Below are 16,000 nucleotides of genomic sequence, written 5' to 3' on the forward strand. Positions count from 1 at the left end.
TATATTATCTGAGCAATAGTGATTTTATAGTTTAATATCTTTCTTTATATAACCTATGAATATATTTCAAGCTATTCTTATCCATTTCTTCAATCTCACCTTTTCCCTCCAAATGTCCTACATTTGCATGTATACATACATACACATTCAACTGTTTTCTTTTTTAGCCCGACTCATTTAAAAGTATTTTATAGAAAAATCACAAATGTCATTCCTAAATACTTCAGTGTATAGCCCATAGGCCTAAGAACATTCACCCACACAACAATAGTATGGAAATGTTTTGGAGGCAGAACTGGAAGCATATCCTGATGGATTGCTTGTGGGATATAAAAGAAAGTCAATGATGTTTCCAATGATTTTGGCAGGAGTAACTGGTTGTATGGAGATATAACTTACATAGGCAAAGAAAACTACATGTAGAAGCAATTTTGGGTTTATAGAGATAAATCCCCCCCCCCACAGTTCTTATCTATATATTGGTTGGGTCAAGCCATAATTGAAAATTCTGGAGTGTGTAAATCTCCTTGAAGTTGAGGAAATCTTGCATGAGGCAAGATAACATAGCAAACCCAGGTGCCAAAATATTTTTAGTGAAATAATTTATTAAGAATCTCAAATGGAAAATGAAGCCATTCCATTTAGCATGCTCTGACTGTGTGCATCAGAATATCTTACTCAAATTGCTCTAATGTTTAGAATATGTAAAGGTTCCATTATGAAGAAATTCAGACTAGGGCAATCTCCAGATTTGGCTGAGTTAATGTTTAGGGCTGTGACCAAAAATCCAAGTTCTTTCTATATCTCTATTCTATCATCCTACTTCATTTTGATACCATTTCTCATCAAAGTCTTAAAACAGCTCCTAGAAGTAGCTATGGCAATGTTTATTTATTTGTGTCCAGTGAAAGTTCAAGAGAGAAGGCTCTAGCCCAAGCATGGATTATAATTTCCTCTTTTAGTCATTAGTCTGCTGGAGTTGCCATTTCAAAATTATAGTCACTGAGATAGCTCTCTGAAATTAGGAATGAGAAAGATAACAATAAGTAAGGAAGTAAGTAAGCAAATAAAAATAAAAGCTAAAAATATGTTATTAGGAAAAAGACAGGTAGACAATCAACAAAATCCATTATTCAGAAAATTCTCTTACCTTTCCAAATACAACCCATCCCCTGAGACACACACTCTCATTTTATTCACCAGATATTAACTCTTCCTGTTCAAGGGCTTGATATAAATGGAGTCATACAGTATGTACTCATTTGGGTATGGCTTGTTTCTGCATAATTATTAATGTGTCTCTCTGTGAATTGATTATTTTTATTGTTGAGTAGCACTCTATTGTATGAATTTAGCACATAGTATTGGGTTGTTTGCACTTTTTAGAATTGGGAATAAAGTTACTATAATTATTGTCAACAAGTCTTTGAGGAACTGCACATATATTTTATCTCTGTGGGTTAAAATCTACATGTAGAATTGCTGTGTCATAGGATACATATATGTTCAACTCAATACAAAAAACTACCAGATCTTTCTTCCAAGTGGCTCATCATTACTGGTTCTGATTATAACAGAGGGAGAGACAAGGTCTGCAGCATTACAATTTGTAAAACAAAATTTAAATTATTATGAACTAATGCTTTATTTCCAAATTACCTTGTGCAATAGAGAGGTGTGTGACATGGATATTATATACAGGATTGATGAATGAAAAACTGCTAATATATGATATTTGATGCCTAGTAAAGAAAGGGTCTATGTGTCTTCCTGATGAAATGAGTACTCAACACTCTCTTAAAGGTTGAGAAATTGAGTGTGCAAGTAACATTCAATCACTACAGTAAAAGAAGGGCCAGGACACAGGACTGAAGATAATCCCTCATTTTCAAATAATACAAAATTCTAAGAAAAATAATATCCAGTGAAAGGCTTGTGTTTTCACTGTGTTAGGAAAGACCTGGTTCCTTGCTAAGTTACAGACAATAATCAGTTTTACCTCCATACCATGGGCAGTCACACTATCCCTGGTAGGTCAGCCTTTAACTCAGCTGCTTGTTCCTTCACTAGAAATTGACTGATAACTTCATGTCTATTTATGCTTCATCATCTGTTATAAACTGAATGTTTGTGTCCTTCCAAAATTCATAAGTTAAAATCTTGACCTTCACTGAGATTGTACTAGGAGCCATGGCCTTTTGGAGGTGATTAGGTCATGATAGTGGAGCCCTCATGAATGGATTTAGTACCTTATAAAAGAGACCCCAGAGAGCTCTCTTGCCCCTTCTGTCGTGAGACACAGCAGCGGAGCGCTGTCTGTGAGCCAGAAAGTGGGCTCTGACCAAACATGGAACCTTCTGGACCTTGATCCTAGATTTTCCAGCCTCCAGAACTGTGAGAAATAAATGTCTGCTGTTTAAACCACCAGTCTGTAGTATTTTTGTTATAACAGCCTGAACAGACTTAAACACCATCCATCTGGGGCGTGGGTGAAGTCTAAGATTTGCAAATCTAATATGTATCTAGAGTTCAAAATGTCTGTTTGTTATGGCATAGTAGTTTTATGCATTATTTTGGCCTGTGCTTTAACCTCGCTATGAGCCCTGAAAAATGAACATTTACAGATAATAAGCTCTTTCCCTCTTCCTCTCTTTTCCTTTCCTCTCTTTTTCTTTCCATTCCTTTCCTTTTCCTTTTTTCTTTCTCTTTTTTAATATCAATGATTTAAAGCTGGATCTCTGTCTATATCCCTTAGTTTCATGACCTTATAAACATAACACTATGTACTTCTTATCTCTTAGAGAGAAGTAGTTTGCGTTGTATAAGTCTTTTATCTAACATGTCTAAAAGGTCCCCACCATCAGTTCAAACATATATTCTTGTTACTCCATTGAAGCATGTAATTGCGGGGATCCTGGTCACTAAATGAAAACTGGGGTACAGCCAGAGTTTAAAAGTGCCATCTCTGTTTAAAATTTGTTTTCTTTTCTTCGTGTACATGATACTATTATTTGTTATTGGCAGACAAAACTAAATAATTATAGGCCTAATGTAATAATTATTTCCACTCTGTTTTGAATAAAACTAGTAGATGGAGGTCACTGTTTTTATTAGAGAAAATTTGATAATGTGATTATCGTGTTTCTAGCTTGGGATCTAGGTCTCTGTTTTAATGCAGTAGGAATCATTTGCTCTGTGAGTTACAAGTGTTTTTAGGTGCTTTCTATATTTATATATGGGGATGGACATGAGTTAGGGGAGTGTGTATAATCCTTTGTTAAAATAATTAAAATTTCCAAGGCAAAATAACACACTCACTCTCTCTCCCTTTTTCCCACTTCCTTCCTTCCTTCCTTCCTGCCTCCCGCCCATTCTCCCATCCTTTTCTCCTGCCCTCCTTCCTTCCTTCCTCCCTTCCCCCCTCCCTCCTGTACTTCTTTCCTTCTTTCATTTTGTCTTTCCTTCCTTCCTTCCTTGACTCTCAGACATATCATTTGACCTAGAGCTAACCCTCTGGGGCCACCTTTTTGTCCCCAGTCACTTGCAAGGGATTTACAATGTTCCACTTACAGGATGCTTCATCTGGCTTCACCATTTTCTTTTCTTTTTATTTTTTAAGTTTATTTATTTTTGTGAGAGAGAGAAAGGAGGGGGGGAGAGGCAGAGAGAGAGAGAGAGAGAGTCAGAGGATTCAAAGCCTGCTCTGCACTGACAGCATCAAGCCCCATGCAGGGGTCAAACTCATAAACCATGAGATCATGACCTGACCCACCAAGGCGCCCCCTGGCTTCACCATTTTCTTATCATCACTGTAAACTTTTGCAACTGCTGTCATGCCAGACCCAGTCAGCTTGATTTTTTCCATCATTTTCCTAAATCATTACTCACACAAGGTTATTGCATATTACCAACACTTACCAAAGGAGTAGCAAAGGGTAATTAGAGCCCAAGGAAGAGAAAATTTCAAATTCAAATAGAAACTACTAACCTGAAAACTTATCATCTCTTCCATGCCATAGGGAATTTCTTGCTTCATTAGACCTTAGATTCTCACCATCTCCTTGGGCCTCTTTCTCTAACCTGATATCTTTTGCTACTTGCACTAGGCTCCCAAATCAAATTCTCACATTGCTATCACTTTCTCATGCAGAACAATTTCATCTCCTGTCTTGCTCTCATGCATGCTCTGACACTGAGAATCTCAACTTTCCTAATGTTGTGGACTCAGCAAGTTTCTGACTAAGTGTTTAATATAGTTAAAGCAATGAGAACTGTTTTCTTCCCTTAAGAGCAGTTTTTAATCCTGCTACTTCTCTAGTTATATACCTACCTCTTTTTCCCTATGTGTTGAGATTTCTTATCCATATCCTCATTCCAAGTATAATTTAATCAAAGTTCTGAACTCAGTGATTTAAATCATTTTTGAATAATCTCAGTTTAAAAAGTAATGAACAGGAGCCACATTACATTCAGATTAAATTTTCCTTCAGATGGCCCAAAGTAGTTTTCTCTTCATATTTAAATATTAAACTGGGCATACCAGGAGGGGTTGCCAAGTAGTGTAAAGCAATCATTAACAACATGGTAAATCATAGTAAATTGAAATATCAGCATTGTACTATTTTTCTTAGCTTTGTAAAGGACATGGTTAACTGAAAGTTTGGGTGATACAAACCAAAGATACCTTTTTCATACAGCTCTCCTTTTTTTGGGGGGTTATGATCACTAAAGTCCATCATTGGAAAATATATTGGTGTCTATGCCAGTTTCCACCACTTTAACATGACTTGACTATCCAGGAAGGTGCTGCTGAGCACCTTGAAGAGAGATGGCTGCTTATGATCCCACTTCCACAAAGCACTTAGGCGAGAACAGAAAGTGCTTAACTAATGTAAGCTGTCATTATTAATGAGAGGTAGCATAGACGGCCGTGAAAAGACTTGGCTCTGGAATGAGACTGCCTTTATTTGAATCCTGGCATGCCACTCACAACTTGCTGTGATCTTAGGCGTTAGCTTAAAATATCTGGGACCCAGTTTCCTCATCTGTGAAAAAGAAAGTCAATAATAATAACAACAACTATATAAAGACATTGATCAGAAGATTAAATTACTTAATACAGTGTGAAATGCTTAGGATGGTGCTAGTGCATGTGGGTCCCTAATTAAGTGGCCCTTTCCTCTATTCTTGTTTTCTCCAGATGTGACCCAGACTCTCTTTGTCTATACTTCATGACTTTGTTGGGTAGAGGCTGGTGAAGACTATGTAACCATAATGAGTACTGCAACTAGGCAGTAGTTGTGACGGGGCCTGCATTAACAGCATTGCTGCTACTACCGACTAGTATGGATTGGACAAGAAAACTTTAGAAAGGGGTCCTATTGGGGAATCTCAAGTATGTGTGTGATGATACCAGTAGAGGTTTGGGGTTTGGTGGTATATATTCAATATCCAAATCAAGAAAAGTAAAAAAAAAAAAAAAAAAAAAAAAAAGTCTAGGCCTGAATGAAACAAAATGTCTTTTATCGAGGGATCTAAGAATATTCACAACTTTCAACAACTCATTTCAGGAGGAAAGTGGAAATCTTCCATGTGAATCATTTCTTCTCATTAAAAAAAGTTTTTAATGTTTATTTATATTTGAGAGTGTGAGTGCGGCAGAGGCAGAGAGCGGGAGACACAACATCGGAAGCAGGCCCCAGGCTCTCAGCTGTCAGCATGCAGCCCGACGTGGGGCTCCAACTCACAGACCATTAGATCATGACCTGAGCAAAGTCGGCTACCCAACAGATTGAGCCACCCAGGCACCCCTCATTTTGTTTTTATAATGTTCATTTATTTGAGGGGGAGGAGAGGCATAGAGAGAGAGAGAGAAAGAGAGAGAGGGAGTCCTACACAGGCTCCAGACTCAGCAAGGAGCCTGATGAGAGGCTTGTTCCCACTACCATGAGAACATGACCTGAGCAGAAACCACGAGTCAAACCCTTAACTCAATGAGCCACCCAGGCACCCCCATTTCTTCCTTTTTTTAGTGCTCAGATTTGAAAATGTTTCTAGTCTAAGTGTGTATAATGCTTTGCATTCATTCATCATGCTTATGTTTTGGCAAATGGGAGGTCATGAGGACTTTATTAGGACTTTCTGAATGGGTTATGGGAGGCCTTTTTATTCCACTTCCACCAGGGTGTGCCCTCACCCCTGCACTGGTTAATAGTATTTACACCTAGAATGGGTTGGCTGAACCTTGGTAAAGGTTAGAGCATCTCACTGGGAACCCTAATTTGGATTTATTTAATTTTGTGAGTCTTTCATTCTTTAGTTTCTAGAATTTGGGTCTTGAATTTGTTGGCTCTGTTTGGCAGTGTGCAGGTTCTGATTTGTAATGGAGGGCTTGGATAATATTCATACATCTGCTAGGAAGTAGGAATTGAGCCAGGGCAACTGCTTGAAAGCATTTGACTTTTGACAACACAGACCAGCTGTTTTTGTCTCCACGTATGCAACTCTGTGAACAAAGTCAGAGAGAGAAGTAATGTGTGGTTTGTGGCCTCTTATTTTCTATGAAGCAACCATGCAATTTACTGGCATTTCCAAAAATCTAGCTGTGTGACTATGGTTATATGCATGGACGATGGATATAAAGCTGAGCAAATGGGCAAAAATGAGCAAAAATCCCAGCAACTTTTGGATCTTGGCTGGATTATTGAAGTGGCCTCCATATGAAGCAGAACAAAAAAAATATGGCTTCAGAAAAGGAAGAAAGATGATGTCATACAAGTCCGCAAAACCAGAACTGAATGTGATCATTTAAATGCTGCTCTATCATTTAAAAGTAAGAAGCATCATAGACATGCTACTGACAGGGTTTTAGATGGTGCATACTTTTCCTTTACCCTATCTCATTATCAAGTTGCTTTAATTGAAATCAGACTTTTTTTTTGAAATTTTATTTTATTTTATTTCTTTTACTTTATAGTTTCATATTTTTTAACATATGCAATTCTTTTCCATCATTTACAATACAGTAGTTACAATGACACTCCAAACAGAAGAGCAAAGTAAAAAATAAAAAATCAACTTCTGTTTCATGTAATTAGACTTATACAGAAATTAGAAGGTTAAGTAACACCTAGTTAATCACCTAATTTCACAGCTATCTGAAGTGGCAATCGTTATATAGCAGCTTATCTATGATACATTCAAGATAAATGATAAAATATATTACTTGTTCATAAGCTACAACACAGCCTGCTTAATACCTTTCCTTAAATTCCACCTCTATACTACAATATGCTTGAGGTGCATGCAAAAAAGTAGCTACCTTTTATGTAGGAAATGGATGATTAAGTCTTTGGTGTTGTAAAAGCAACTTCTTTCATTTATGCATGTGAGAGGGTTTTCTTTTCTTAATATTTTTATGTTGTAGTGCTTGTTTTCCTTGTTGGGGTGTTTGCTTATTTAATACATTCCATCAAGGACAGAAATTACATGCTGTTTTTTTTTTCCCCCATAGGAAGTGTGTCTTGGGTTTTTCCCTTATTATTTTCTTTACTTTTTTTTTTCCTCTTCTTTTTTTGGTGGTGGGGGTGGTTATGTTTAAATGAAATCAGACTTTAATGCTTAATGTACATAGATTAATGTTCTTAAATAAAAACCTCAAGATAATTTTTTGATTGTGTCAAGCAGTGTAGTACATGAGTCACTTGTTAGTTCATACACTAATGGTAAGGAATAATAGATTTACTGCAGCCTAAAATAAACAAACAAGCAAACAAACTCAAAGTAAATGTGGAAAATTCAAGTGTTTAATATTGAAAAAAGAAATGGCCTTACAACCTATTACTTTGGTTGTATTAAGAAAGTGGGAATTGGGATACTTGCCTCAACTGACTCCATTGCTCACTCAAAGTCCTTTCGTCAGTGACTCCTGAGTGCTAGGCACTTTACTGGCTCTGAAGTTACTGCTGCATAAGGCTAATTTCTTAGCCTGGAGAAGATGACACACTAAGGAAAACCAACACCAAACAAGTAATCACAATAAACCAGAATTATGCACTCTCTGACAGAGGCATCAAACCTCTACACAGAAAGAAGTATGTGCACACCGTAGGATGGCTGGGCCTCAGCTGCTCTTCCAATGCTTATAAATGCTTTAGTTTTTGGTTGTTCACCTCTCTGAGCCTCAATTTCCTCCCACAAATGGAGATAAAAGCAATACCTACCTCATTGGGTTGTTGTGAATCTGAAAAAAATCAATCCCTATGATATGTATAAAAATACCTAGCATATACCAAGTCCTTAATATATATTTTATTATTATTAACTTTGATGCCAATCTGAGAAATTGAAAACATACTGCAAACATCCCAATCTCTTATAATATCTTGTACATGATAATCTCATCCATGTATTTATTTCATCGGTTTAAGAAGTATCATAATGATGTCTGTATGGATTCTAAATATTCATCCATTTCATCATGAATAATATCTATGGGCTATTTATATCTCAGTGCTACACAGCTAATTCATATGTAAATGGCTTCAAATCTAACTTAAATACTGAACATTTCCACTTGAATTTATTTAGTTATGATTGGTTTGGCCACATGTGACCAGTAAAACACATAAACAACAGTGCATAGGCAAGATAGAGTTCATTTTTGCCTAAAATAAGAGAAGTCTGGAGATAGAATATCCTAGGATAGTAATAATCAGGGACCCAGGACCTTTCTGATTTTCTCCATAATCCTTAAAGTATAGGTCTTTTTACTGGTCTCCACCAGCTCCAATGTGACTGCTCAAGCACCTACCACTATGTCTGCATCCCAACAATCAGAAAGAATAAGGAAATGAAAAAGAAGAGCCAAAGGCATGCTTTTGACATCTCATGAGGAAGTTTCTCATTTAGCTTTTTCAGAACAATTATTTTTACATCCTTTTCGCCAAAACTTAGGCACATAGCCATAACTAGCCCCACGATAAACTGGAATGTGTTCTTTATATAAAGCATCCATATGTCCAGCAAAGAGTGGGAGTCTAATGTTAAGAAAGCAGCAGTAATGGGATAGTGGAGGAGAATGCATTCATTAGTCAAGCAGTTTGGATATAACAGAAGTAGAAGGAAAGACTGTGAATGTCAAAGTTGACTGCATCTTATTGGTTACAAGACTTTGGGTATGAAGCTTAACATTTCTATGCATTCATTAATTTATTGGGATCCTAGGAATGTTTCAGGACCAAATGAGTTAGTCCATTTTGTCACTTAGAATAGTGCTGTGGTAGAAAGTGCTTATTTTAATGTATGGGAAGCCATTGGAGAAGATTGAGTAGAAGAGTGCTGCCATCTGATCAAAGTGGTCAAATGATCAATCAAGCTGATTACTGGAAAAATACACAGATGGAAGAGATGCATAGATGTAGAGAAAAGCGTTAGAATACTACTACAGAAGCAGTGATAAGGGAACAAGATGGTGCCAGTGGAGTTGAAAGTCATGGTTGTATTTAGGATATATTCTGATGATGGGCTGACAGATAACCGTTAAAAGGACTATCATTTTTTATCACTATGCCATCAAAATCATCATGTCCCCTCAGTCACATTACATACCACCACAATATCTTGCACATGATAAGGGCTACACAAATGCTATAGTCAATTCAACTGGAAAATTAGCTGCTCCCAATTATTTTGGGAACCTCACATTCATTCTCAGACACACACTTACTTATACTATGATCATATGGTAGGTGTTCTAATTAATATATAATTAGTGAAATGTGTTCTAATTAATATATAAAGAAGTTATGTCATTTAAGTGAATCAAATTTTAAATAATTATGTAATTCTTACTAAGAACTTAAAACCACTGTTATAGGTTCTACTTCTGTACCATGCTTTAAATAAAAAAGACATTTAAAATAGATAGTATATTATTAATATAGAGTCAGTATGGTACAGTGAAAAGAATAGTATTTTATAAGCAGGTTACCCGAGGTTCCAGTCTTCTAAGTTTTCTTATTTTTTGAGTTTTATTTCCCAAGTATTTCCAGTTCAGGTGTCTGTATGGCACCTTTTCTAAGGCCTTCTATGTCAGGGATTTTTCTTGCTGTTGTTATGCCACCCGGTTAAATTATAATTAAGGTAGATATCAAATTATTGGCTCAATGTTATTTTCCTTTGCTATTTTAGGAATATTATACTGTTTCCTTGTATCCATTGACATGTGACATACTTTGATCCTTGCACTTTTATAAGTGATCACTTTCTGTGGGCTTACAGAATTTTCTTCTGTCTTCAGTGTTTTCACCTTTCACATTATCTATCCCCTTTGTCAATGTATAGATCACTTAAATTTGTGATTTTTCATCTTTCATTTGTTTTTTTATGCATTTAATTGTATGAGGCTCCTGCTATCTGATATTGGCATATCTGTCTCTCTGCGTATACCCTCAATGTCTCTTTATCCCTTCCTGCTACCTTTAGGAGAGTTCGTGCATCTGATCTTCTAATTCTCTAATTTGTTTTTTTCAGTGGGTTGCATCTTACTACTTATGCACTATATTATTTCATTTGTTTCACTACATTTTTCTTCTTTTTGAATCATGATTGTAATTTATTTCTGATTTACATTTGCTCTCATCTTTACTTATGTACAAATTTATTATTTTAAACAACTCGTGTGCCCATTTCAGTAACTCTGTTTTGAATGATACGTTTTCCAGTAAGTTATTTCATACTAAAGTAGTCATATGTCTCAAATGTCCAGTTACTTTGCCCTGTGGCTTCATGCCATTCTAGAGAGAAGTAGCAGCCACACTATCTGCATTGTGTATTAGGAAGGACTAAAGTCAAGATCTATCTGTGTTGGCCACATGAAGTTTAGGGAAAAGTGAACATTGAGTGCCAGGGTGGCTTACTCCAAAGCCACAATCTGCCAAAAATTGTCTTGAGTGAGGTATCATTATAAATCTTATAAATAAGCAGCTTTGCAGGAGTAGTGTCTCCGAGCTGTAATCTAATCACACTGGATATTGGAAAATGAAATAGTAGAGGAATGAATTTTCATGGTTTTCTGGTCAATCCTCTCCTATTTCCTTCAACTTCTCATCTCAGTAGGGAGCAGGACTTGTGCTCACCTGATAATTCTCCCATGGACTTTTGTGCTAATGTCCAGACTGCTGCTGTCGATTGGTCTGATTGAAAGGGCCCAGTATGAATTTCTAAAGTCTGTGCTGGGGAAAGGTAAAAACGGAATGTAAAACTCTGCTTTCAACCACTTCCTGCCATGGATGGTTACATTTGCCTCTGGGTTGGCCCTCTTACCCTTTTTCCTCCTGTATCTATAGCACCTACCACAGGAGGAAAATGGTCTGTCTCCCTAGGGGGCTGTCATTTCTATTGTTGCTAGGTTTTTGTTGTTGTTCATTTTAATTCTTAGTTTAAGTCCAAGTTCTTCTCTGGGTTCTGTAGCTTCTCCAGATTGACTTCATAAAAGGAAACAAATGGTTCATGCCGGTTCATTATCTAATATGATCCTTTATTCTTTAACATACAGAAGGCCACAGGCCTTCAGAGATATTCAGGGAAACTGAGCATATCTATTTATGACAATGTGGTCTCTCATTTTCATATTCAGCCTTTGATAATTACTTTTAAAATTTTGTTCATATATCCCTCCTAAAACATTTTCTCTCATTTCCCCCCTAATTATTAGACAATGAGAAGTGTATAATATTTGCTTGTAAAACTGTCCATACTTATGCAACTTGAAAAATTAACTTTCTAAAATATAAGCTCTATTCTATTGCCACATGTTGTGAGTTGATAAGACAGTAGGCCTCCAATGTGATGCCTTATAGTTATATTTTGACTTTATTTCCATGAGTTTGCAAAAACAAATACTTCACTAACAAAGTAGATAAGTAGTAGGCTTGACTACGGAAATATTGCAAATAAAGTTAGAGGCAGTGACAGCTCTCTGATCTTCCAAATACTGTAGACACAATTGCTGTGAAAAGAGATAGTTATTGTTTCTCCCTATCTATTTATTATTTCTCCTTCCCGACTTTGTTGAAATGAGTTTTTGTTTGATTATGAAAAGGCACATGTTTCAGTGATTCAAACACAATATAGAACATGAGGTACTTAAAGATGCAATGTTTCACTTATTTTGTTTGTTTCAGGAGTCCAAACCCAATTACTCTGATAATATATTCATTAATGAGCTTATCTAGATGAAGCTAATGCACATGATTCATTGGACTTTAAGGAAGCACATTAAATAGTGATGGGAATTTTTTTAATGATTAAGAAACATAGGCTTGATTGGAAGGGGGGAGGTTGAAGGAGGGAAACAAAATATGTGGTGGTTTTCTAGGCTCGCCCCTCACTCTACTATATAATTTGGAAGTTAACCTGGCACATTCCACAGTTGTTTAAAACACATTTATTGAATGTTTTACAATTATGTGTTTTCCCTGTTTGCTTGGGTAGGTGACCTTTGGTTCAGCTTCTGAGTATGTACACAATTTAATTGAAGCTTTAGAGAGTTCTAAGGAAATGGAATTAGTTTTCAAGATGTTGTCTCAGAAAAATCTAGCCAGGGGGCGTGAAGGTTCTGAGGTTAAATAGCTGTCTATGTAACAGTAGGACTATATCATTTATATCCTCTACTCCATGTTTTCTTCTTTTCTCTCTTGCTGTATTTATATTTTTCTCTTTTTGGTAAGTATGTATCGTAAGATAACTACAAACAGGACTAGAATCAACTAGACAGGATGGAATATGACCTTAAATAAGTCAGTTTTAGATTATATATATGTTAAAGCTAAGAGATTCATATTATTATACATGTATATTATGATTACGACAACCACTACATATGGTATTTTTAAATAAAACTGGTTTTAAAACACCATACAACAAAATATATGCTTATGAATTATTTCCAAAGCCAATACTATTAAAATGCTTTTTAGTGGAAAATTATTTTTATAATATGAATTGGAATTTTTTATTGCACAAGATATTCACAACCAAATCTAATTAAGTGTAGTAGTAGTATGTTTAAATGGTTAGTACAAAATGAAATGTAGTTTAGAGAAAAGAAAATAGCTTTTGTAGGTTCTAAACATATTGAGATTGCAGTTTCTGAACAAGGAATTCAGGTGTGATCAAGTACAAATAACATCATTAAAATAACATGCAGACTTCAGCAGGAATGACTGTTAGAGAGCCTTTGTTTGTATTTTAGCCCCTACTGTGTTTGTAACTAAATCAGACATCCTTCTAGACTAACATTTTGTGCAAAATACTCCCTATCCATTTCATATATTGGGAGAAAAGAAGAAAAAAAGAGGATGAATGAAGAGAAAGGTGTTAAGTCTTATTTATGTGCGATAATACTCAACTGCACTGAAAACGGTGACATAAAGGAACAATTTTCCATGCAAGAATAATGTATTACCCAAGGATTACACTGGAGACATTAGTTGCTGGTTATTATGTGACAGGAAAATAAAAGGTTTTCTATTTTGAATCACTGTATCTATCAGCTCTTTTTAAGTTTATTTCTTTTTATTTTTAAGTTTATTTATTTATTTTGAGAGAGAGAGAGAGAGAGAGAGAGAGAGAGAGAGATGGAGAGAGAGAGAACCCCAAGCAGGCTCCAGGCTCTGAGCTGTCAGCATAGAGCCTAACGTGGGGCTAGAACTCATGGACTGTGAGATGATGACCTGAGTCGAAATCAAGAGTTAGACGCTTAATTGAGCCACTGAGGAGCCTGTATCAGCTCTTTTTTATTAGAACTTAGAAACACAGGAAAACTGAGTAGAGTTAGATGCTAAGAAAAAAGAAAGAAGATAAATACAGTTTAATCTTTTTAAAGTTTATCTAAATGCATCATAACAGAACTTGGGTATGAATTGTATAGGAAATCCCTACCTATGGGCTGGTCATGGGATCACATTGTTTGGTTATGTAAAAGAGGAGTAATATACCATTCCAACCCCCAAATGCTTGCTGCTACTCTAGTAATGATGTCATATTCATATTTTCTCTTTTTTTTAAGTTTATTTTGAGAGAGAGAATTTGTGCACGTGTGCATGCATGTGTGCTCGAGTGTAAGGGGGCATAGAAAGGGAAAAGGAGTCCCAGTCCCAGTCCCCAAAAATCAGCCCTGACAGCATGCATCCTGATGTGGGGCTCAACCCCACAAGCTGTGAGATCACTACCTGAGCCCAAATCAAGAATCACTGAGCCATCCAGGTGCCCCATTACTCATCTTTCATCTTCAGATAAAAAACCCGGGCTTTTTACCTCTACCTCTACCTCTAAAGATGTTCCTTTCAGAATGATATGAAGGACTTAGATGAAAAGGAAGACATCCTTACCACTATATGAACTATAGAGGACATTTGTCCATTTCTTCCCTTCCCTTCCCTTTTCCCTCTTTTCTTCCTTCCCTCTCTTCCTTCCTTCCCTTTTTTTTTTTCAATCAAGCATATTAACACCTTCTTAGGTTTAGAGAATTTTTTTTACTTTATTAGCCTTGGTGGGTAGAATCTACCTGCAACATAGAAAACCTAAGCAAGACCTTACAAGTTTTACGGCAGCTGAAGCATGAATATGCTACCTTTTTCCAGCACTCAGGGGTTGGAGATGGGGCAGGAAAAGTGAAGCATTCAACCTGGTCACGGAGGGACAGCCACCTGTTCCCAGTTACAGATGTGCTGTAACACCAGGGGCAGCATCCAATGACTGGTAGTGGAAAGTGTTTGATTCCATAGTTATTCCATAAATGAATTAGCTGTGTGGTCATAAGTATATCAATCTCCTGAGGGTCATACATGTAAATGTATATATTTAAATATTACTTATTATCATATCCTTCAAACAGTATAAAAAACAAAAGTAATGTTCAGAGAATTACTTTGTAAACCAACAAGATTAAACTCAATTTTACATTAATAAACACTATTCCTAATCCCTTGGATATAATCCTTTTATGGTAGAGATAGATGATGTGACAGTATATATCACCCACCAACTACCACAATACATCTGTCACTGTCCAGATAGAAAAACAGAAACAAATGCACAAATTCAAACAGAGAAAAAATTATCACAAGGGATTTGTTGTAAAAGTATTGGAAGGGTTTGAGAAGCAAAAGGGGGAATGTGGCTTTACTTAAACTTCATTAATTCCTGGAAGCCCTTAATTACTGTGCCTGTTGTTGGCAAAATAAAAGAAGGAAGTGTGATCCAGAGATTGGTAATTGTAGAAAGCTCGTTCTCTCCCTAGAGCTGAAGGCCTGGTGTGGGGTTAACTGCTAAAAGACATCTGACATTACATTAACTTCTAGAGCCATTTTAATGTCTATCCATTAAAAAATCATTTTGCTTCACAAGTTATTTTTATTAAGATGTTTATTAAATTGGGGGCACTTGGGTAGCTCAGTCAGTTATGCATCTGATTCTTGATTTCAGTTCAGGTCATGATCTCACAGGTCATGAGTTTAAGCCCCGCATGAGACTGGGTACTGACAGGTTTTTTTTTTTTGTTTGTTTGTTTGTTTGTTTTGTTTGTTTTTTAATTTTTTTTAATTTTTTTAATGCAACACAATTTATTTTTTTAACATATGCAATTATTTTCCATCATTTACAATACAGTAGTTACAATGACACTCCAAACAGAAAAGCAAAGTAAAAAATCAAAACCCCCCTTCTATTTCATGTAATTAGACTTATACAGAAATTAGAAGGTTAAGTAACAACTAGTTAATCACCTAATTTCACAGCTATCTGAAGTGGCAATCATTATATAGCAGCTTATCTATGATACATTCAAGATACATGATACAATTTATTACTTGCCCATAAGCTAAAACTCAGCCTGCTTAATACCTTTCCTTAAATTTCACCTCTATACTACAGTATACTTGAGGTCCATGCAAAAAAGTAGCTACCTTTTATGTAGGAAATGGATGATTAAGTCTTT

At 36.0% G+C, this 16,000-nt stretch overlaps 1 pseudogene; it reads left to right on the forward strand.

Moving 5' to 3' along the window:
• LOC115302007 overlaps nucleotides 1-14,738 on the forward strand; it is a 53,112-nt pseudogene extending 38,374 nt beyond the window's left edge.
• The last annotated feature ends 1,262 nt before the right edge of the window (nucleotides 14,739-16,000 follow it).

The sequence above is a fragment of the Suricata suricatta genome, chromosome 1 (genome assembly GCF_006229205.1).
Source record: "Suricata suricatta isolate VVHF042 chromosome 1, meerkat_22Aug2017_6uvM2_HiC, whole genome shotgun sequence".
Classification (NCBI taxonomy): Eukaryota; Metazoa; Chordata; class Mammalia; order Carnivora; family Herpestidae; genus Suricata; species Suricata suricatta.